Raw genomic sequence first — 25,022 nt, 5'->3', positions numbered from 1 at the left:
GCGTCTAACAATATAAAATTAAATCAAACGAATACTATTAGGATTGAAACACACACACAAACTGAACTCAAACACGCGAAAGCAATAAACAAACACGAGTCTTTAACGTGGTTTGGTCTAAACTTACTGATAAGTGAGTGTTTGATTGTCACTAGTGATTAATAATATTGCACTTTTAGTTTGAATACATACTGAAATGCAATTACATTTAGTGGTTTTTATATTTTGTAGGTTATTTAATAAAACGAGTTAAAAGGGTCTAATTAATATAAATGAGAGAAAGACGTATTAATGATTAACGATCAAACTAAATGCCATTCATATGTATTAGAGGGGAAGGGGCACTCATGGGTATTACCCATGCACCGGTCAATCTCGTACTACCATATCATTTCTACCCTCATGTATCCACAAACCACAAATTCACCGACGGCATCTACCCACAAGTACCCTAGAACTTTTTTGTGTTTTTGTTTTTTATAATAATAATTAATTACTCATTTATTTTTCCAATTGTTATATATTCTTTATGACAAAGGTTTGCCATGAATTGCAATTTGGCAATCTACCCACATAGTTAGGGGTGAGTTTGCCATATAGTAAACTACCCATGAGCCTTACCCACACTAGTGCCCCTACCCTTCTTGAATCCAATTAATTATGCTAAATGATTGTAACATAAATGAGAAGTAAACAAAGTTAGATCGTGACTTTTGCAAGATTAGAAGTATATTTTAATAACTCTCATTTAAATCATAGATAATTGTTTGTTACATATGCTTTCTTCTCATGTTCAAGTCACTTTATATTAAATACACTTTGTGAACTCAATTTTCCACACTCAAACGGCCGGTGAATGAATTTTATTGGACCATCACAATTAACAAGTTAAGAAGGCACATGGGCTAAACTAAATTAAGAGTGTGATCCGTGGATTATTTGGGCTTGCAATATACATTTTGTATGGCCCAGTTAAGAAAGAATAGGAGACGAGGTATTTTGACTTTTAAAGAGGGACGGCAGTAGGGATGAGCTCGGGATGGTACCGGTACCGATCTCGAAAATCCTGATCTCGAAATTCGGAAATAGTCGGTACCGGTACCGGTACCGAAATGTTCGGTTCGGTACCTATACGGTACTGGTATGGTACCGGTATTTCGTGAAAAATTCAGGAAATACCGATACCGAAAACTCAAAACTTGGTATCGATTCGACACCGACGGTACCAAATCGGTATTGAATTCAATACCGGTACCAATCGGTACCCGTACCGAAAACGCTCATCCCTAGGTTTGAGAAGCAAGGGGAGCAGCTTTGGCTGCTGTGCACAAGACCCAAGAATAGAAAATATTTACCACCAAGATGCAAGGCTAGTTTGTTTGTAACTTCTTCCGAGGAATGGTTCTTATAGGTGAAGCACTCAATTTTGTTTGTTTATGTATTGGATATGTTTATGTGATGACAAACATATAACACATTGAAGTATTAGTTAATTAAACAGTTTGTTGGTGTTTTGAGTTCTTTCTTTACAACCATGTTCGGTTTATGACAAAACCTATAAGCGGGTTGGGTGACTAGAGGGGGTTGATTTGATACTAGTAGACTGGGTAATTGAATTGCATATGTTTGATGACAAAAGCCTGTCTCAATAGCTATGTTAACTAATTTCCAACACCATGTCAATGTGGTATCCAATTAATTAAATAAGTTTTGTGTGAAACCTAGAACCTGAAACCCGTAGGAGGTTGCATTTTACTTAAATTGTTTTTAAAATCAATCTTTCAATTTTTGCTTGAGATCGTTTGTCCACTTAGATTAATATCAGAATAAATAATAAAACAAAAGGCGTAATACTGACCACATGCTCTTCATGGATACGATGCCCTACTTACTCTAACTATTTAGTTTAATGTTTTTATTTATTCGTAAATAAAATTATTTTAGTAAATTCACTTATATATCTTGTCAAATTGGTTTACTAAATTTGTTTACTCCTCTTCTGTTATCCCGTTTTTAGTTCTCTTATATGTAATCTTAATCGTAGTAGGTCGAAGTCCCACTCAAATTTAGTCCCAAATATCCTAATTAGCTAGTTGTAAATGGGTATCGAACATAAGGAGTTTCTGAAAAATGTGTTAACTAAGCAGTTTATAAATTAATAAAGACTAAGTAAAATGCATAAAGTAGTCTCAAAGTTTGGTTGGTTTGATTTTAAGAATTAAAGTAATTTAACACAAAAGTTTTAAACAAGTAACTAAACGAGTATTCCTCTCGGGTTTCATGTTTTCGCGCAACAACAAATGTTAATGTTCTCTAGAAAGAACCACAATAACTTGGTTCGTAAAGATGCAATTGTTTGTGATTAAAAAGAACGAAGTACTCGGACTCAAAGAACGTGAAGTTGTTGCCCAATAATCAATCAATATAACCAACCCTAATCCATTCCACTAAATGTCACACCCCGACTAGCACAATGCGGAAGCGTAAAACGGGAATGTAACAGACACCTCTGATATCAATACATTGTTTATAAAGAAACATTACAAACTAATTTACAATATATTACATTTCTTTGTTCTATCATTGTTTAACAGTCTAAGCGATACAAACAAAACTAGTTCGTTAACTATACATTCTTACTAATAACGCCCTTGCTTCTATTCACATAGCATCAACCACACACTTCAGGCAAGTAACAGATCACCCAATCATTCCGATTTATGTACACCTGAAAAGCAGTTTAAAACAGGTCAACTACTAGAGTTGGTGAGTTTCACGAGTTTCAAGAAAACAGTAATGAGTGTTCGCAAGTCAACACTTGTAATTATGAAATAAGTATGTATGTATGTAAATGATGTATGTGATGTAATTATGCTAAGCTACAGTGAAGCCTGGACTGTTCGTGCTGCGTGCCTCCATTTCCCACGCTCAATCAACCACTGTGGCTCCCCTTCCACCCACAACATTCCCCGGTAGCTATGTCTAACACTACATAGCCTGTTTGTATAAATATGGTCATGTGCAAACGGCGCTATGTGACACGGAAACCAGGCCGATTCCGTTTGGGTTTGTCAAACCAATAGTACTATTCACAAGCCACCGGCTCGAAGTTAATCACTGTGATTGTGGGGACTTTCATGTGTTAGCACTTAGATAATTCACATCATCACATGTTTCAGATAAGTATATAGATATAAGCAAACATGATTTTCACCCCAAAAGTTCGTAAAACAGTTTAAAAGTGGGGTCATGAAACTCACGGTTTTGTAGATATTCCGTATTGTATCAACTCGTGGTTTGTTCGGTCCGCTATCAGTAGTTCCTATAATTAATATTATAATAATATTAATATTTTAATATTATTATAATCTCAATACTAAACTGGGCTGTATAACTAATCTGGGTGTAGCTGGAACGCCCAGAAAGTGGCAATAGGCTTAGGTTGTGATGTTGTTCAATGTCTAATACTTAAAACTGAACTTGGCTCAGATTCCCGTTTTCCCAGCTAGGCCAAGTTGTTCGTTTACGCGTTAAGAAAACAGTTATGGGAAAATAAGCTTGGGTAAATGTATTGGTTAATAAAATGATTAAGTTATAAAGAAAGATCACATACTGGGGTCCCGGATTAGCCACGGGGCCCGTTTCCGCTTATTCAGTTTGATTTGAGAAGAAACGCGCACAATCCACCCGGATTGTCCAGGTTTCTCATAGAAAAGTTCATTTTCACTTAACTAGTCCAAAAATATTATTTTTGATCACTCTTGGTGTTTTGATATTTCCGCAGATTCACTGGTCGCGAACTTGCCGGTTTTTATAAAAACTGAATTTGTTTAATATTCAGATTAGCATAATTAATTAATCGTTAATCACTAAATTATTAAAATTTAACCACTTATCAATTAAAATATGTAGATTTTAATAAAAATATTTTTGGAATTTATTTACTGATTTATTAATTTATAAAAATTCATTTTATCAGCTATATTTCGTCTGAAAATCGTCTGTTTACCCCAAACAATTTTCAAAAATTCACCAAAAATTCCTGAATACTAAAATCATGTCCCAAAACAACCTGTATCAATTCCAGAATGTAAAAAGCTCGTGCGATATTATTTTCGGCCCAAATTCGGCTGTAAAAATTCACACGAACGCAAATAAACAAAATACCTTTAAACTTCTCAAAATGATCCCAAATTTTATATGTTACCAAAATACATCAAATATGAGTTCCCAGAAAAATTTCATAATTTTTTAAGTATTTTAGCTATTTTTCCCAAATAAACGTCCCAATTCGGTAATAAATTCGCCAAATATTCTCGGATGGTCGAAAAATTACCAAATTTAAACAGGGACTCACTGACATGATCCCTGATGTCCCTGAAAAATTTCAAGTCCTAAAAATATGCACATCACAACCTTAACCTAAATAGCCCGTAAGCTAGTGTTTCGGCATTACCTTAGCGGGTTTGGCTCGTTTCTGATCTTTTAATCAAGTTTTCAGGTTCTTGTGCTTCTAAGCAAGCTAGGTACAAGTCCTATATCACAAACCAAGAAATATTTCATCAACATAACAGCCCTTACATTAGGGTTTCGGCTAGTGCACAAAAACGAACTTTTGAACCGTAAAAACGTCGTTTCAACCCTTTAATCCGTGTTTATGGCCAAAAAAATTATCAAAACAGGTTCCTTACCATGTGTATGATCAAAACATGTTTATGGACCATTTTTAGGATTTTTACACGGTTAGGAATGATTTTTAGTAACCAAGACATGTTTTTATGGTATTAAACAAGTTCAAACAAGTAAAAAAGCTACTTATTTAAGCTCTTACCTTAGGGTTGTGGAAGTTTTCTGGCTGAAACAGAAGGGGTGTCCAGAGTTTTCCAAGAAATGATGTTAAAATGGCTTGAACCTAGTTTAAATGTGAAAGAATAAACAAGGGGGGGCTGCTGATTGCGATCGGACCATCATGGGCCCCCTTTGGGCCCATTTTGGCCCAAGTTTCTGATTTCTCAAGCCCAAATACGAAAAGTCCGGTCCAAATTTAGTTCAGGTTCGGTTTTTGGCACGAAAAACTTATCGGGTGCGTTAAACAACGCGAAAACAAGTGTTTTTCGGCTAGTTTTGTGTAAAATTATAAAAGCATACTATATGTTTGTAAAAATCAAAAATATTTTCACGGATCGCTTAAAATATTTCAAATAAGTGTTTGGTAAGTCTTTTTCGGCTTAACGGATGATACAATGCTTGTTTTGTAACTATCTTTCGCGTTTAATTCTATGGCGGGTGGTTAAACGAGCATGTTTTCGTTTAACTTGTTTGCTATCAAACTAAGACCATATTTCTAATATTTTAGTTTGTATAGATCGTATATCACTTATAAATGGCCCCCCGAGATATCTGGGTCATAACCCGACCTGTTCGGTTAATCGTTCGCTTGTTACGCAAAAGACGTTTATTTGCTTAATCAGTAAATACGTACTGAGGTGTACCTTGTTTTGGCTCAAATGTCACACTAAAGCTCAATTGTCAATGACACCAAAAACATATGGATTAAAAACTAGGTTTAAACGATATTAACAATCTACACACAATCACACCAATACCATGTTAATACTAAACATCATAGATTATATAATCATTCTAGAAATTCAAGAACAAATAACATAAGTATCTTGCAAATAACCTTACATCCCAAGAGAAACACAAAGAGAATTAGCCACACATTGTTTGGATCATCAATAGCATGTCAAATCCAAATCACCAATTGATCAGAGCTTCAATCTACAATTAGAAAGCCCAAAACAATGTTCTATGGCACCCAAGATCACCCTCACCAACTTCTAAGTCGGAATAATGAAAAAGATATGTGAAAAGTCTCTTAAAACACGTTTTTACACTTGTAACCGCCGCCAGCGCGGAGTCTACCGTAAGCTACGGTGGCTACCGTAGCTTACGGTAGCGTTGAATCTTCTACGATGGGTTTTGTCTGTCCACGGTAGGACCCTAAGCCAGGATCTCTATTGTAGCTTACGGTAGCTAACGTAATCTACGGTAGCTTCAGCTCGAACATCACTTTTGTTTTTTCAATTCTTTGTTGTTGACTTCATCAAGCATCTAATCTTTTGCTCCCTTCCATCATACCACATTCGAACACCCTTTCACGTCACTTGTACCTGTAATAACAAAATTGAATGTAGTCATCTAATTCCTTGAAGTTAAACCTTAAACCACACATTTGTTATTATAATTACTACAATTAAGGTTTGCCCTACGGTCCACCCATCACATTCCCTTACTTATACATTGTTTGCCCTCAAGCTGCATATTCAATCACTTTCATATATCTTCTTTTAAGCCTAATAACTACTCTTTTTTTTATCATGGTCTCGATTATGGTCCGAAGTCATACCTCATTCCTTATATTTCATATAAGCTTTAGCAACACATCACATCTTCTAAACAATTAAACCTCTATTAAAGAAGACATCAAGATCAATTTGTTCGGATGGATCAAATCAAGATCTTCATACAAGCAGATTACTTGGGAGAACTGGTGTTCGAACCCATTTTCTTGTTTTATGGTTTGACTATTAGTTATGTTGGTTTATTTTAATCTGCTTTTGCTCTTTGCAGTGGCGGATCCAGGAATTTTTTTTAGGTGGTTCCCTCTTAATTTATAAGGTGGTTCCTACGCGTCTTCTATGTATCCGTACACTTTTATTTCGAAACTCGGGTGGTTCCGGGGAACCACCCGTTTGTATGCTGGATCCGCCAATGGCTCTTTGTATGTGTGAATTGCTTATTTCCTCCAGCTCCTGTTATATTACACATTTATATGCATTGCTGTTCAAAAAAAAATTTGCATAACTTTTTGAGTTTGAATTTTTGTTTCAAATTGCATTTCCACAGCTGCAAAATAATATACAATTAGCAAAATTAACGGAAAGCTGGACAAGAGTAATGATTAATTAGTATGACCGCAGCAGAAATTAGAACAAAAGAGTGAAAAAACACGTCCAAAAAAGAGACATGTGGTCGTAACTCAATATATGTGTCGTCAACTCATTATAGAAGAAATTTCATCATACTTTCCAAATGATGCTAATGTCCTCGGTCTTTTCTTGCGAGAAAACTTAGTAACGTAAGACAAAACTGTGTAACTAGGGGCGTAGGATAAGAGGGACTGGGGTATCCCCGGTCCCCATCGTTTTTTCGTTTCGTAGTGCAAATTTTAGCGATTTTATCCAAAACTTTTAATAGGTATTGAGCCTGGTCACCCGTTCGTAAATTCGGTCACCCCTATATCTTAACCCAAGCTTTGCCACTGTGTGTAACATAACTTGTAACTAGTTTCATATCATTTCGATGGTCAGATAGTTTAGTGTCATGAAATAACAAAACCGTACTTCTTTGCATTCTTGAAAAAACCCAAAGTATAACTAATTTAACTTCATAGTAAAAACGAATGGCTATACCTTGTAGCTAATGGTCAAGAATTGCTGCTTCCGGTGTTGCTACTAATACTATATAGTCTCCGTTAAGGCAAAGAATGTCATCGCTATTGCTCCTTGACCTGTTTTGCGTATTTTTTCAGTATTCCCAAATTGCAACAACTAAGATTCAACTTTCTTAAAAATGTGAAAGTTTAGGAAGCTCAGACTCATCGAGGTTTTTTGATGAAAACTTTGTAAGCAGAACACAACACAGTGGCAAAATATATTGCCACTGTGTTCTGCTTACAATGTTTTCAATCCCAGTAATTTGTTATTCTTTGACGACATTCCATTGTAACACGTATACGCGAACACACACACTTTTGATATAAGATTAACAATATTTGGCAAACACAAGTTTTGCATTTAAGATTCTACAAACTTGTTACAGATTCACAGATTGTTCTCTGCATTATATGAAACGAAGCAAGCAATGCAATGAAATCGGTTAACATACCGAAATGGTCCCCACACTGCCGATTCATCAATCTGCAGATTAACTAAACACCAACCAAACCTAGGATCGGTTCAGCATAAGTTATGTGGCCTACTGTTAGTTAATCTTGAATAAAAAGAATAAATTGAATAAATCATGGGTCAATAAAGAGTATTTCTAGGAGGAGTGATCCTAGGAGCAAGATTAGGTTCTGTTATTATTTAGTCTTTATGGCTGAATATTTTGTGTCTTATTTTTAGGAAATTTTCCTTTCTTAGTTACCTTGCCTACCTAATATAAAAGGGGCAGTCCTGCAGCATTGTAATCAACACAAACACAAAAAATACTTTTGTTTTCTTTCTTTCAAGCAATAAGAATCGGGCTGTCTGTTTTGTTTTCTCTTGTTCTTGATTTGTGGTTTTGATCCAATTGTCTTCAATTGGTATCAGAGCACCAGGTTAAGAGTGTTCAGTTGCTTGAAGGCTCAGTCTTTTTCGACGGACAGAAGAAGAGAGTATCTCAGAAAGCAACAGAAAAGGCATGGCAAATCCAGCAAACCAAGGAGGACCAAGAGAAGCAATCCATGGAGGACCAAGAGAGCATACCTTGTCATTGCAATGCCCGATTTTGACTCCCTCAAACTACACTATCTGGGCTGTCAAAATCAAGGCTATTTTCAATGTACATGGTGTTTGGGAAGCAATCGAACCAAGGGCTGGAGTCGAGGTTGATCCGAAGAAAAACAGCCTTGCGATTGCATACTTGTATCAAGCAATCCCAGAAGAACTAGTTTTGCAGCTTGCTCATCTTGAGCAGGCAAAACAAGTTTGGGATGCTTTGAAGGCAAGATTCATCGGAGCTGAACGAGTTCAACAAGCCCGTTTGGGGCTGTTAGAAACAGAGTTCGAGGCATTGAAGATGAAGGAAAGTGAATCAATAGAAGACTTTGCTGGAAAATTAGGAGAAATCGTATCTAAAACAAACAGCCTTGGAGGGGAGATGGAAGAAAAGAAACTAGTTCGCAAGTTTCTTGGGGCTGTTCCTGATCGGTTTCTACCAATCGTAGCCTCAATCGAACAATTTGCTGATCTGGATACTATGTTATTCCAGGAAGCAATCGGGAGATTGAGAGCCTATGAAGAAAGAATAAAATCAAGTACTAAAGGTGGCGACCAACTCCTATTATCCTATGAAGATTGGCAGAACAGAAACCGCGATCAAAAGGGTTCTGGTCGGGGACGTGGGTCTGCTGGAAGGAGTAATAGAGGCCAAGGGAGAGGCAGAGGTCGATCATCTTCGAATGGTGCGAAAGCTGAAGAACGACAGCATTCAAAGGGGAGGGATAGATCAAACTTGAAATGCTTCCGATGTGATGGGAAGGGCCATTTCTCGTCTGATTGTCCCACAAAACGAAGAGATGAGGCAGCAAATCTTGTACAAGAAGATGGACCAGCACTGTTGATGACAGTTCATTCAGAAAGCAAGAAGGAATTTGTTTTTCTAAATGAAGATAAAGTGATTCCACAGCGGTATGATCAAGAATCAAAGGAAGATCACACATGGTTCCTTGACAATGGTGCAAGCAACCACATGACGGGTAATCGTGCAATCTTTTCCAAACTCAATTTCAACACGGTTGGAAATGTTCGATTTGGAGATGGTTCATACGTGAACATAGAAGGAAAAGGAATGATTATCTTAGCATGCAAGAATGGTGAACAAAAGATTCTTGAAGATGTCTATTACATACCTTATCTAAGAAGTAATATTCTTAGTTTGGGCCAATTTACAGAAATTGGATATTCGGTTCTCATGAAAGATGAGTACTTATGGATGCGAGATGCAGAGGGGAGACTCATCATGAAGGTGCTAAGGTCTTCAAACCGGCTGTACAAGATTGATTTGAAGGTGGCAGATCCGGTTTGTTTGCTGTCAAATTTGAAGGACGAGGTTTGGGTATGGCATGCCCGACTCGGGCATCTCAATTTTGACGCCATAAAGCTGTTAGAAAACAAGAATATGGCAATTGGAGTTCCAAAGATTGAGCACCCAAAACAGGTATGTGATTCTTGTCTTATTGGGAAACAAACTCGAACCCCTTTTCCTAATCAAACAAGTAATCAAGCCAAGAAGCCTCTTGAGCTAATTTATGCAGATGTGTGTGGTCCAATCTCTCCCTCCACAAAAGGTGGAAACCGGTATATGTTTCTAATCGTTGATGATTATAGCCGGTTCATGTGGGCTTATTTGATCAAGACAAAAGATGAAGTCTTTGAATGTTTTAAGAGATTCAAGAATCAAATGGAATTGGAGCTTGAAACAAAAGTTAAGAATTTGAGAACGGATAATGGTGGTGAGTTCGTTTCTCGTGCCTTTGAAGACTTTTGTAATCAAGAGGGGATCACACATCAATTCTCCGCACCATACTCACCACAACAAAATGGTGTGGTGGAGCGTAGAAATAGATCCATTTTGGAGATGACACGGACTATCTTGAAGGCTATGGAACTTCCACAAGATTTATGGGGAGAAGGAATAAGGCACTCTCTCTATATCCTAAATCGAGTTCCTACAAGAGCTTTAAAGGACAAGACACCGTATGAAACTTTAAAGGGCCGAAAACCAAACCTAGATCAACTCAGAATTTTTGGGTGTGTATGTTATGCAAAAATAATGACTACACATCTGAAAAAGCTGGATGATAGAAGCCGAAGACTAGTGCATCTTGGTGTTCAACCAAACACTAAGGCATATCGACTTCTAGATCCAACAACAAATAAGATCTTGGTGAGTAGAGATGTGGTGTTTGAAGAAGATACAAAGTGGGATTGGTCAGAATCATCAAGCAACAGTGCACCAGAAGTTACAGAATTTATGGTGCACACTGATTCTGAAACAGAAGACTTCTCATACTTTGATGCATCTACGGCTGACCTAAACCAGCCATTGGATGATCAGAGTCATGAAGAAAACAATTCTTTTGTTGATTCTTCAACTGGGTCAGATTCCAGCAGCCCCATGATGGCAGTAACAGGTAGAGGACCTATCCTACCAAGGGAACCAACTGATAGTGAAGGCGTGGGAGACCCATCTATGGCTGAAGATGAGGTGTTTGATGACACTCCAATTCGGGGTTATAGATCTATTGGTGAAACTTATGAAAACAGCAACATAAATTTACTCCTAATGGAAAATGAACCCAGAAACTACAATGAAGCTGCAAATAAAAAGGAATGGGAAGTAGCAATGCAGCAAGAATTGAAGTCGATTGAGAAGAATGACACGTGGAAGTTGACTGATCTACCACAAGGTCATAAACCCATCGGTTTGAAATGGGTATTCAAAGTAAAACAAGATGCAAATGGAGCAGTTACAAAACACAAAGCACGCCTGGTCGCAAAGGGGTATGTACAACAGTATGGGGTCGATTTCGAGGAGGTGTTTGCACCGGTTGCAAGAATGGAGACCGTGAGATTGATCCTCGCATTGGCAGCCTACTTTGGGTGGGAAGTACATCATTTGGATGTAAAATCTGCATTCCTCCATGGAGAATTAAAGGAGGAGGTGTATGTAACCCAACTGGAAGGCTTTGTGAAGAAAGGAAAAGAAAACCAAGTCTACAAACTAAGGAAGGCACTCTACGGTTTGAGACAAGCTCCTCGAGCATGGAACACACGCCTAGATAACACCTTAAAGTTGTTGGGTTTCATAAGGTGTAAACATGAGCATGCTGTGTACAAAAGGGTGACAAACAAACAATTGTTAATTGTGGGAGTGTACGTAGACGACATGATTGTCACCGGGGGGAGACAATCAGATATAGCAACTTTCAAGAAGGAAATGGAAGGCCGTTTTGAAATGAGTGATCTAGGATTACTCCAATATTACCTTGGCATCGAGGTAAGCCAAGGAAGTTGTGGCATATCTATAAAACAAGCTGGGTACGCTCGCAAACTACTGAATCTAGCAGGACTTGCAGATTGCAATGCAACAAAGTTTCCTATGGAGCCTGGTTTGAAGCTGTCAAAGAAAGATGTTGGAGCTGAAGTTGATGCAACCGAGTATAGGAAACTGGTGGGGAGTCTTCGGTACTTAACCCACACCAGACCAGACTTGAGCTACTCAGTTGGGTTCGTAAGTCGTTTCATGCAATCGCCACAACAAACACATATGCAAGCTGTCAAACACATTTTAAGATATGTTAAAGGGTCGACTGAACTTGGGATACACTATCCTAAGAATGGCAGCAAGGAAATTCTCGGCTTTAGTGACAGCAGTCACATGACCGATCTAGATGATGGTAAGAGCACAACAGGCCTTGTTTTCTTTTTCAATAATGCACCGGTAGCATGGAACTCTCAGAAACAGAACACTGTAGCTTTATCCTCGTGTGAAGCTGAATTTATGGCAGCCGCTACCGCAACTTGCCAAGCACTTTGGTTGAGAGGCTTACTTGCTGAGATAACAGGCTGGAAGGAAGAAATGGTGACCATGAAAGTTGATAACCAATCCGCCATAGCACTTATGAAGAATCCGGTGTTTTACGGAAGGAGCAAACACATTAACACGCGCTACCATTTCATACGGGAGTGCATTGAGAAAGAGGAGATAAAGGTTGAACACATCAGTGGGAAGTTGCAGAAGGCAGACATTCTTACAAAAGCTTTGCCAAGGCAACAATTTGCTGAAATGAAAGAGCTGTTGGGAATGAAGATTATTCAAGATTAAAGGGGAGATTGTTAGTTAATCTTGAATAAAAAGAATAAATTGAATAAATCATGGGTCAATAAAGAGTATTTCTAGGAGGAGTGATCCTAGGAGCAAGATTAGGTTCTGTTATTATTTAGTCTTTATGGCTGAATATTTTGTGTCTTATTTTTAGCAAATTTCCTTTCTTAGTTACCTAGCCTACCTAATATAAAAGGGGCAGTCCTGCAGCATTGTAATCAACACAAACACAAAAAATACTTTTGTTTTCTTTCTTTCAAGCAATAAGAATCGGGCTGTCTGTTTTGTTTTCTCTTGTTCTTGATTTGTGGTTTTGATCCAATTGTCTTCACCTACGGCCCATAATACAATGTTAAGATAGAACCCAATATAAACATAAATAAGTGATTGTTTTGTAAAAGTATTAAACCTAACCCGACAAGGATCAAGCTTAATATACAACTCATAAGATTCTTGGATGAGGTTAATTCTTCACTCGTGAGATCTAAAGAAAGCTCCTCTAAACAACATTCCTCGTCCTTAAAATCCCTTGCTAATTCCTCAAGTTGATCACAGCCAGAGAGCTGAAGATATTTCAAACGTTTTAAGAGACGAAAGCTGCCCTGTATTCTTTTTAGCTTCTTATAACCCCTTAGATCAAGGATAACAAGGTTGGTACAAAGTTGTCCAACTGAAGGTGGGATTATTTCTATATCAGTACTCTCTAAATGAAGGTTTATCAAGCTGTCCATGTGCGTTCGAATATCTGGAAACTTATGAAGCTTATGGCAGTAAGAGAGCTCAAGAGTCTCCAGTTTTTTCATGTGTTTGATGGGTGGAAAAGTTCTAAGTTCTTTGCATCCCCTCATGTTCACAGAAATAAGTCTTTTATGATATCCAATTGAAGGATGAATCTCTTTTAATTGTATACAGTCCTCTAAAATCAAGCGTTCAAGACATGGAAGACCACTAAAATCCGGTGTCGTCGTTAGGAAGGAAGAATAACGGAGATCAAGAATTTTCAAGTTTGGTAGATCCTGTTTTAAGACAAGTATAGAAAAGTCAAATACTTTGTTGCCCATGGCCAGATCATAAGGTGGGAGATGAATTTTACACTATTGAATTTATCTATATAATAAATTTTATACTATATATATATATATAGCATATGTTACAACACTTAAATTCATAACAATGAAATTTACATCATAACTTTGAAGGTGTAAATCACATCCTTTACGCCTGACCCAAGCAACATTAAATGATGACCAACCATGGATAGATGCATGTAATCCAAACTTCAAAAAATGACTAAAGTTGACCAGATTTTGATATTATTAAACAAATTTATTCCATAAAATTTGATATTGTTATACAACTTTATTCCATATAACTTTTTTATATTAAATTAAATTAAATTAAATTAATTCTCGAAATTTCGCCAAAAAACATCCGTTGTTTGTAATCTGGCCCGTTTTTCTTATAACTAATGGTCATTTGTAGTTTGTGAAACAACAAGAAACATGTACCTTACGCCCTTTCCAGAGTTGTGTTTGCTGACCCCTTATAGATATTAGACAGCCAAGCTTAGTTGGCCGAAAATTTGATGGAAATGAAGATGCCGCACACCCTTCCCAATAAATCCATCGAAGTTTCTTCATGTTTGCAACAACCTGAGGGAGGCATGGATCACTTACATAACTTGGCAGTGGAGATTTAATAAGTCTTTGTGAACGGTTATTCTTAGGAGACTTAATTGCACCAACACGAGGAGAAGTTGGATGGCTAATATAACTTGGTAAAGCTATTACTTCAATATGGTTATTTTCCTGTGTTAAATAATCAAGGGAACAACGGTTATATATGCCACTATACAAACATCATAACTAGATGAACATATAAAACTTATTGTGCAAATAAAGTTATAACGTACCATTAAATTATCAGCTCCCATAGAACAAATCTCTAGAATATCTTTCTCTTGCCAAATTCTACTATGTTTTTCAGGATTATTAGGGTGCTCCCCTCTAACAATGTAGTGGGCCATTTCTTCTACCAAGTCATGCATGTCAAGTCTTCCATTTGAAAGATTTATGAGAGACTTTTGTGCCAAGACCTTTACCCCTATACTAGGGTAAAAGCTACAAGCGTCGAGCACCCTCATTGCCTGGTTAATCTCCCATCTCCTCAAGAAACATGCAATATCTAAGAACAACGCTTTTTCGTGATGTTCAAGTCCATCGTAGCTTATTTTTAGTCTTTCCATGAGCTTAACATTTGGGATGCGTTTTAACTTAGCCAAGGCACTTATCCACTCATCTTTGTTTTTGTCATGTAGAAAAGAACCAAGAATTTGGAGTGCTAATGGAAGCCCACCAGCATACGAAATTACATCTTGTGAAAGCATCTCATAATCTTCTATAGGTTTGTCTTTTCGATATGCATGTGTTCGGAAGAGCTTGGTAGCCTCGTCATGAGACAACAAACTCACTTCATATATCTTGTCTGCGTGGCGGGTAAGCAGATGCTCATCCCTGGTTGTGATTATTATCCGACTGCCATCACCAAACCATTTGTGTGAACCGGCTAATGCCTCTAGTTGTTCAACGTCATCAACATCATCAAGAACAACTAAAACTCGTTTATGACACATCCAACGTTTTAAAATGCTTTTTCCTTGTATCTCACTATTTATATCCACAGTTTTTTTCAAAGAAAGTGATAGAATTTTGCTTTGCAACATGTTCAAACCATGCTTGCTTGATTCGTCACGAATATTTTTAAGAATACAATGTGCTTCAAACTGGTGAGAGATATCCTCATAAGCGGCAGATGCGAGTGTACTCTTACCACCACCCCCAACCCCCCCATATTCCAACCATGCACACACCACCCGTCCCAATTTCTAACTTCGATTTCAAATCTTGCAAGCGAATCTCTATTCCAATGAGGTCAATATTAACACTTACAGCTAGAGATAACAACGTACTAGAAACGGTAGCAACAATGTCCTTAATGCATGTTGCTTCATGCCTGAACAATCAAACAATCGATACATAAGGAAGTATATATTACATACAAAATAATCACATGTTCGCCTAAAGTCTATTACGTCTAATTCATTCCATACATGGTTTGCATATAATTGTTTCTCTTTCGCCTTTTTTTTTGTTAATTTTACGATATTGCTCATAAGAAATACATGTGATGAAAACGTATTCGAGACAAAAAAAAATGTTTTATTGCATTGTAGGAATTTTTTTTAAACAAGTATTATGTTAAAATACAAAGAGTCATAAAAATGAAAAGGATGTGAAGGAACTGTGGTTAAAAGAACTTCTCAAAAAAATTTCAAGAAAAATAATTAAAAGAATCATAACTCAAACTATAAATAAAAAAAAGAGAAAAGTATAAGAACTTAAATGTTCTTGTCGTCCTCATTCAAAAAAAAAAGAATCCTTAGGTCTTTTTGTTTATCATTGTGTTTTTTTGTTTATTTTCGTCACCGTATTATTTTTTCTCGACACTGTGGCTTTTCTCTAAGAAAAATATAACACTATGTTGAGTAGTATGACACAATATTAAGGAACAAAGACACAATGCTGGTTGTCGGGCATAAGTCGTGTATATTGTTGTATTAATTGCTTTATAATAGTTTAAATATATTGTGAAATTTGGTACTTTAAGCTTGTTTATGTGTTTCAAGTCATTGGACACTAAGGATGCTTATCAGGGTGATTTACGAGCTTGGAATGTTAACGTAGAAGAGCGGAATGGAATGGCACATTTCCCAATGCAGAAATCAAGAAGTAGCAAAGAAGATCCATGTAATAGAGCCATTTGCGCTACGCGAAGGGATTGATAGTTGTTGCTTCGCGCTACGCGAAGCAAACTAAAAGAGAGCCCGACTATATGGGTTTTTTTGTGGTCACAAATCCTTCTCATACTTTCATTTTGGTCTGCCTTTGTTTTTTAACATTTCCATATTTAGTGATCTAATATGGGCCAATAACCCTAGATTTGGTTTTTAGTTTCACCTTTTTAATTAACAATTGAAAAGAAGGGTTGAAAATGTAACATCTCAAAAATTATCATGCTAAAACTGTCATACAATCAAACATCAAAGTAGCGATGAGCACGGTTTGGTTCGGTTTTTAGGCAAAAACCGAAACCGAAGTCATCGATTTTTTGAATATACAAATCGTTTGATTTTCGGTTTTTCGGTTATTTTCGGTTTCCGTTCGGTTATAGTCGGGTTTTTTTCAGCTATATGTAGACATTGCAAAAAAAAAAGTTTAAAAATGAAGATGATAGCTTTAAGCTTGTAAGAGCGTATTTGAGTACCACAAATATATTGAATAAAAAAATAGATGCATGTTAGGTGGAATCATATGGATAAAATGTTGATAGAGTAGTGGAGTTTAGAATTCAACAAAATTCTTAATGAAAAAAACACTAAAAGTTTAGTCCTGGTCTTCATTCATCATCTTGTTCATTTTCAAAGTTTAGTGCTAGTCTTCATTCATCATCTAGTTCATCTTCAAAATTTAGTCCCAGTCTTCATCATTTTCATCACCATCAATCGGTTCGGTTCAGTTTTTTCTGTTTTATAAAAATGAAACCGAACCGAATTTCAAAAAAACAAAAAATTAACAGTCGGTTAATACTTTAGTTCGGTTTTTTTGATTTATGCAGTTTCGGTTAGGTAAATTCGGTCTTATTATCACCCTACATCAAAGGGTGAATCTCAAAAATTGTCCACCGGAGTAGGTGGCGGACCAACAAGATTTTTTTGTAGATTGGTGGTGGATCGCCCCCAACGGTTATAGTCCGCTACCTTTTTCATTAAGCAAATAATATGTTGTGTCACGTGGTGCTACTAATTGACGAAAAGCGACACGTGTTGACATGTGGCTAGTAAATCAGCTCGTGTGACGGACACGTATCAACATGTATCTTGCGGTTGAAGGTATGGTGGCTTAGAGGATGCGTGGCTGACCGCCACCATCCGTAACGGTCCTTCACAAAGAATGAACAAGCTATAAAACGGGGCCGCATGGGGTGTTTAAAATTTCATTCAAAACTCATTCAAAACACTCTCATATTGCCACGTAACTCGTTCTTGACCTCTACGATGACCGACGAATCTTTGAGCCTCAAAGTTCGTGCCGTCAAGTTGAAGTCCCGACGACCATCTGGAGTTCCGACATATCCCGACGTATAGTAGAAGTACTATCCGATTAATCCTAAGCTTTACTCTCTGAATAACCGCAATAAGGTTGGGATTATGCCTTAAGTAAAATTCATTGCATAACTTAGAACCTAGTAGGGGGTATAGTCTAACCTTAAAGGTTTTATACAAAAGGTTTGGAATACAATATTTCGTCAAGAGTAAAAGACATTCATTTTGAAACAGTGAACGTTTCATCTATTTAAAGTAAGAAACGTCAATATTAAAAGGAATGATTTTATAGAATAAATGTCTAAAGTCGTATTTTTTCAAGATTTGAAACTATGAAAATAGACACATAGTGTCGTACATCAATATGGATAACTAATTAAATTATTATTTAGAACTATATGTTTGAAAATCATTAAGAGGCAGAGATTAGTTATAGATTATAGATTGACCCACTCAACAAGGTGAATATGCCTCAGCTCTTTTAATTATGAATATTGGTTTTATTAATCTTAACTATTGTCTTTTGGTCACTGTTGGTCTCAACTAATAAATTGCCTACTGCCCAACTTTTAACGTATTTGTTCCTAATGGTCCGCGACTAACAGAATCCTAACATTGCTAGTTTCAAGTCGTCGAAAAACGTTTTTGGCCGGAAAAGTCAAATTTGTTGCCAGAAAATACCACCTAAACACCGCAACCACCAACAATTGACTCACCGCCAACCAACTACCACCACTTGAGCACCATCAACCGATTCCAACGACGGTTCTAGGGTTTCCGGTGACCTCGATCAATAATTGAGGCTTTTACTAGAAAAATGTTCCTAAAGGTCCGATACAAAGTTACCAAGATGTTTGGAATGAAAATGTTGAGTTTTTGGGAAAAATTTGAGTTTCCGGCGAAAAACGTTTTTCCGGCGACCTGAAACTAACGACGTTGGGATTCTATTAGTTTCGGACCGTTATGAACAAATACGTCAAAAGTTGGGACCGTCAGCTGCCAATTCGTTAGTTGGGACCGGTAGTGACCGAAAGACAATAGTTAGGATTAATAAAAACCAATATACCTTTAATTATTTAATCGAGTCATTATAACAAAAGTTTACATGAGATTAAAGATCGATCTTAAAACTTTAATAGTCACTGACTCTCAGTCTAGGTATATGTTTGTCCTAGATCCATACATATGTGGTCAGACGGTAGGTATCACGTTGGACATTAGGGTTGTTAGGGAATGACTATTTGATATATTTGGTATTTCAGTCTATAGGGCCGTTTAATAGTTTTGAGTTGAGCTAAAGGTCTATATAAATGGTTTAGTGTAAATGTATTCACCAGCAATCATCGCTGACATATTTTATAATTATGTAAGCAGGTATATATTAGCCATTAGAAAAGTGTAGCTAGAAGATGGAGGAGGTACTCTTAGTTATATATAAGACGACTTTATGACTCATATTGTTTTAATTATGCAAACATGTATAATTAATGTTTAATCACTTTAAATCTTTTCTAAGACAATATCGGGTGTTTAATTCTCGAGTTTTTAATATAATATATAATATTTTAATAAAAAAACTTACGCCCTATATTTACAAAATAGCTACCAACTGCGGTCATACTAAGCCCATGAAGCTAGGTGTGACAGAAAATTGGCAAAAGACAACTTTTATAAATACAATTAATATAAAAATTCAAGTACAATATTAAGACAAAGGATCAAAGCCTACGAGTGCAACATATTTAGTTGTTAAAAAGATAAATAAAATAAAAAACGAAAGGAAAAAGAAAATTGACAAAGGAACCAGAAGCGAGGGAAAAAAAACGGAAACAATAATTTCACCACATGATTTTATATCTTAAGCTGAACCTTTGTATCTGGAAATGTAATATCAAGAGACAAGAGTAGTTTCCATGCCATATCAAAATTGACAACTCTAATTTCAAGTATAAACGAGTTATGAAAGGCAAACATTTTAAGTATGAAAGTATTTTTCTAGTAAAAGGAGAATAAAATTACCCGTTTGCAAAGTCCTTAGGGACCCATCCAGAAATGTTGCTTGCCTTTACAAGAGCATTTCTCCATGATTTAACTTTGTGCTTATTCACATGCTCATGTTTGATAAATGCTCCTCCAAATTTCCCATTTTGTTTCCTCGCATCCGATGGATTCACATCATAAAATACAGGCATAACGATTTGCCCTCTCTTGTCCTTGCACTCTATAATACAGGTAAGCTCGTCCAGACACCAAGATGAATTTGCATAGTTTTTGGATAATACAATAATAGCAATCTGGGATTCTCGGATAGCCTTCCGGAGAGCAGGACCGATTGACTCACCCCGAACCAGTGTTTGGTCATCCTTATACGTTTGAATTCCTTGCCGTACAAGAGCCTCATAGAGATGACCCAGAAAGCCCTTGCGGACGTCTACACCACTAAAACTCAGGAACACATCATGATTCCAAGACTGAGAAACAGAGGCAGGAATGGAGTGAGAATAGGACGATGAAGATGCCATTGATTCGTGGATCGAATTTGAGTACAAAGGCAAGAAGTGGAAATCAGGTCTAAATGGCTAGCCAGCTTAGATATATAAAATAATTGAGAGATTTCCCCGATCCAAGATAAGTCACATGCAGGAAACTTCAAAATACTTTAAATAATTCAAGTTTCTTTTATTAAAAATTGACTAAGACGGTCGGAAGATTAAATTACTACTACTATTAGTCATTATTTTATTTGTATATAAATTCATGTTGATTCCCCATCACACTTACCATCTACCAACGATGTTATCATGTGGATTGAATAATGGAGCGTCAAACGGGGGATAATTCCTTCATCTTTCTTTGTATTTTATGCATATGTTTTTTTTTCTTATTTCTAGAATTATATTTTAACAATCTGGAAAAAAGTTTTATCCGGGTGAGATCAAGAAAAAACTTTTTTTAAAAAAATAAAAATTTTTAAAGAATTATTTTTAACTTTTAAAATAAAACATATTTTATAGTTTTTTTTTTATTTCATTCTTCTTATATATATTGATTGACACTGTAAAAAAATATATCGTCGGTGTAGTGCATATGTTCAATAGCGTGTTTTGCATATATGCAAGAGTGTTGTATTGCATAGAATACAACAGTATTGCACATATTTGATACACACTATTATATATGTGCAATATTGGACTATTGCACATATCGAATACACTTGCGATACAAGAATAATGCACATTATATGCACTACAGAAACTTTTATTTATTTTTTACATATTTTTGCATATAATACAACATTATCAAATATATACAATACACACTACTAAATATATGCAATTGAACATATAAAATATACGCTATTTCACATATTTAATACAACACTATTGCATATGTGTCATATGTGCTCTACATCGACTTTTTTATTATTTTTTTAATTCTTTTTTGTTGAATTAATAAAAACATATAAGAAGGATGCAAGAAAAAAAATTTTGAAAATATTTTTTTTAAATTAAAATTTTTTCTTTATGATTTTTTAAGTTTTCTCTCTAAGGAGTTTTCTCTTAATCCTTCCTCCCGATACTAATACTAAAAAGTAAAAACATGGCATGTCAGGTGATCCACAACCGCCTTAAAAGGTTATGAAGAAAACCGTCATTATCCCAACCATTGTGACCTTAGGGTTGTTTATAAAGTGTCGATTGAAACGTATATGGTAATCATCTATCACATTCAAGTTAATCAAAGTTCTGTTCCAATCATTTTCAATTTGTTCTTCATACTCGTAAGTCGTAATACTCTTGATTGTAATTGTGTGTATTGATTAACAGTGGTATCCAAGAGAGTTATGTATGATCAGAATGCATCCGATCAACAAAGGGACAACGGTAGTATTGGAGCCAGGTTTTGTGATCAACAGACAAGTTTTCACGAGTGGTGGAGATATCAGTTGTGTAACAAGGTCGGCCAAACCACGATTTGGTGGTAGGCTGAAGTGTGCTCAACCAGAGGTTGTTTTGGTTGAAGGTTACAAAGGTCATCCAAAAAGTTGTTAAGTGATTGTAGGTGGGTGTTTGAGAAATGGGCACATATAGGTAGTTCGCTATTTGAACAAATGAACTTCAACTGATTTTCATTACAAAAAAAATGAGGTGGCACAATGGAACACACACCTATACTTGAGATTCATAGTCTACTCGTTGAATAAGCAAGGTCGCCCCTAGTTATCCCACGTGTCACGCGGACTTGTATAGTTTGCTTCTTGAACTAACAAACTCTAGAAAAAGAATAAAATGTGTAAGAGAATCAATCCTGCTTCAAAATTAAAAGGTAACCTTGCTTATTGGACAAGCAGACTCTTGAAAAGTCATGTCTCTGTGAAAAAGTAAGTCTACTTATTCAACGAGCAGACTAGGGATCGTAACTACAGCCATACAGGTATGTGTTCCGATGTGCCACCTCATTTTTTATTATAAAATAACAATTGAAGTCCATTTGTTCAAGTAGCGAACTACCTATTTGTGTCCACTTTTCAAACATCCACCTACGAACACTTAACAACTTTCTAAACCGCCTCCATATAAAATAAAAAAAATCAATGTGTAGCCTATACTACTAGAGGCAAGTTATCGGGTGACAAGTTTGGAAGATTCGCATTGGCTTGCCTCCGAAAAACAACTTGTGGAACACTGATTAATCAAGAATGCATTTTAAGTCTTGATTAGCATTGGCTTGCCTCCGAAAAACGACTTATAATGTTTTTGTGGATTTTTATGTTGTCTAATTTTAAGTATGTTAATTAGACGACTTTATGTTTTATGTATAGTTCCAGTATCATAACCAATACCAAAAGTTTTGCATTGGTTTGCCTCCGCAATGCCCAAGTTTTACCAATCAAATTCACAGTGCAACATACGCATGTAAATCACAGCTTGGAGACAAGTAATGAACTTATCATTTTAGACCATGTGTAGTGGTTCAAGCATTTTAGAGGCATTTTCTGCCATGTGGACGCCATGTCATTATGAGAATTTTTAGCTAAAAAGGATGTCATGTCATGCCCATTTAATCATTGTCAAATAATTAGATACTTTTTTAACAAATATTTTTATAATCCTTTTATTTAGTTATATTTTAAATTAAATAAAACCTAAAAAATACTTAATAAAAAACATAAAATACTTCATTAAAAATTAAAAAAGTACAAACTTAATAAAACAAAAAATGTCCATCAACATTTTTGAAAAACACATAACCAATAAAAATAAAATATTTCATTTGTCACCATCGAGCCCATATTTGTTTTTGATTCGTTCATGCAATTTAAAGGGGAGCTCACGTTTCGGTCCTGGAACGTCGAGATGTGTTTCGACAAAATTTCAAGATCCATAGCCATTTGTAATTGCATGATCAGTCGTGAAGGATGAGTAACACGTTCCATAAATTGAACCACGACTTGAACTGCACTTGTAATTGCATCATCAATTTCATTCTCGTCTGAGGACGTACCATCCTCTGTGGTTGTTGATGATGAATAGTTATCCATTTTTTTCAACTTTAAGAGAAACTTTTTGAATGAATTCTTGTAATTTTGAGAAATATAGATTAAGTTTGGGTGTAGTTCATAAAACAACCAATATATATTCAATACTAGGTTACGTACCCGCGTAGAACACGGGTTAAAATAAAGAAATTTATTTAAATAATAGCACAATGTGAAATATAAAAACTATGTTCAACATATATAAAGATATAATATATATGGTAGAATAAATTACACAACACACCATATGAAAAAAAACAGGTTATATAAAAAAACAAATCAACCATCTATTGTGACTGACCTTAGCCTTTTATTAATATTTATTGAAAAACAAGCATAAAGTGAAAATTTTATTCTTTGAAATTTTAAATTAATTATTTTATCTAAATTGTGAAAAACCGTTACCTATGAAAGCTTAATATAAATAACTAATACAATATTTATAAAAAAACTAAATAATAAATTTATGCGGGTATTAATTTTTTTAAATCGCAAAATAATTATTAAAAAAAGAAAATAATAGATTAAAAAAGTTAAATATAAACTATTAATAAGAAAGAGAATTGTATTTAATAAAGGAGAGATGGAGGGAAATTTTGTAAGAATATATCTTCTGTGATGTCATGTGTCATTAAGAAACCTTTATTTATTATATAGTATAGATTTTTAACTTTTCAACAGTCACTTAAAAAAATCACAAATCTTAACGGTAATATAGGTGAAATAAATTTTGTTATCTTCTAAAAAATATGTATAATTAATAATTGCAAAGATGGTTTGTGATTTTCAACAAAGATTGGGGCTTTGTTTGAATAACGTCTTATTATATTTATTGTCATTTAACATTATATTATATGTGTAATGGTTGTTTGGTAGTTTTTCTAGTGTGAAACAAGGGGTTAAACGCCCCCCATTTCTAGTGATGACATTGTCTTAAAAGTTTTTAATTCCGACCCACCTAACACCCAAACTACCCATCTATTTTAAACATAAAAACGATAAAGAAACACCTCAATTGAATATTATTTTATAACAGGTTGTATTTTTCTTCAAAAGCAAAGCAGGTGGGGCTGTAAACAAACCGAACGAACACGAATAAGGCTTTGTTTATGTTCGTTCGTTAAGAAAATAATTTGTTCACGAACGGTTCACGAACACTTAACGAACGAGATTTTATGTTCGTGTTCGTTCATTAAGGAAATTAACGTGTTCACGAACGGTTCACGAACACAAACGAACGCAAATAAAATCGGCAGAGCCTAGAGATTGAGACCGATGTATTCATCAATGTGAATAATGAAAGCCTATAAACGAATCGAATGAACACGAACAAGTTCGTTCATTTAACTTTAAAAGAACACGAACACTTAATCGAACAAATATTTATGTTCATGTTCGTTTATTTAAAGATGGACACTTGTGTTCGTTTGTTTATAATCTAAACGAACATAACTGAACGAAGATAAACGAACATGTATGAACAAATGTAAATGAACGCAAATGAACAAATATAAAACATTTAAGTCGATGACATATCCAGATAATATTTAATTATTTTCTATTAATATATAAACGAACATAAATAAACAGACATAAACGAACGTTCATGAACATAAATGAACGAACAGAACATGTGTTCATGTTCGTTCGTTTAATTAAATG

The 25,022-nt window shown here is 35.5% G+C and overlaps 1 pseudogene across 1 annotated transcript; it reads right to left on the bottom strand.

Moving 5' to 3' along the window:
* Positions 1–7,987: 7,987 nt before the first annotated feature.
* Positions 7,988–23,363, bottom strand: LOC143626081 (disease resistance protein Roq1-like; annotated as a pseudogene). The gene is made up of 6 exons (XR_013152369.1): positions 23,157–23,363; positions 19,841–20,400; positions 14,573–15,672; positions 14,169–14,468; positions 12,993–13,676; positions 7,988–8,043 (listed from the first exon to the last, which is right to left on the bottom strand). The product of XR_013152369.1 is annotated as a disease resistance protein Roq1-like (transcript).
* Positions 23,364–25,022: the final 1,659 nt, after the last annotated feature.

This window comes from Bidens hawaiensis, unplaced genomic scaffold, assembly GCF_021521415.1.
Source record: "Bidens hawaiensis isolate Kalapana, Puna unplaced genomic scaffold, B.hawaiensis_p1.1 tig00004282_1, whole genome shotgun sequence".
In the NCBI taxonomy this organism is placed as follows: domain Eukaryota; kingdom Viridiplantae; phylum Streptophyta; class Magnoliopsida; order Asterales; family Asteraceae; genus Bidens; species Bidens hawaiensis.
Note: the sequence above shows the minus strand (reverse complement) of the source record. Positions and strands in the feature narration are given on the sequence as shown.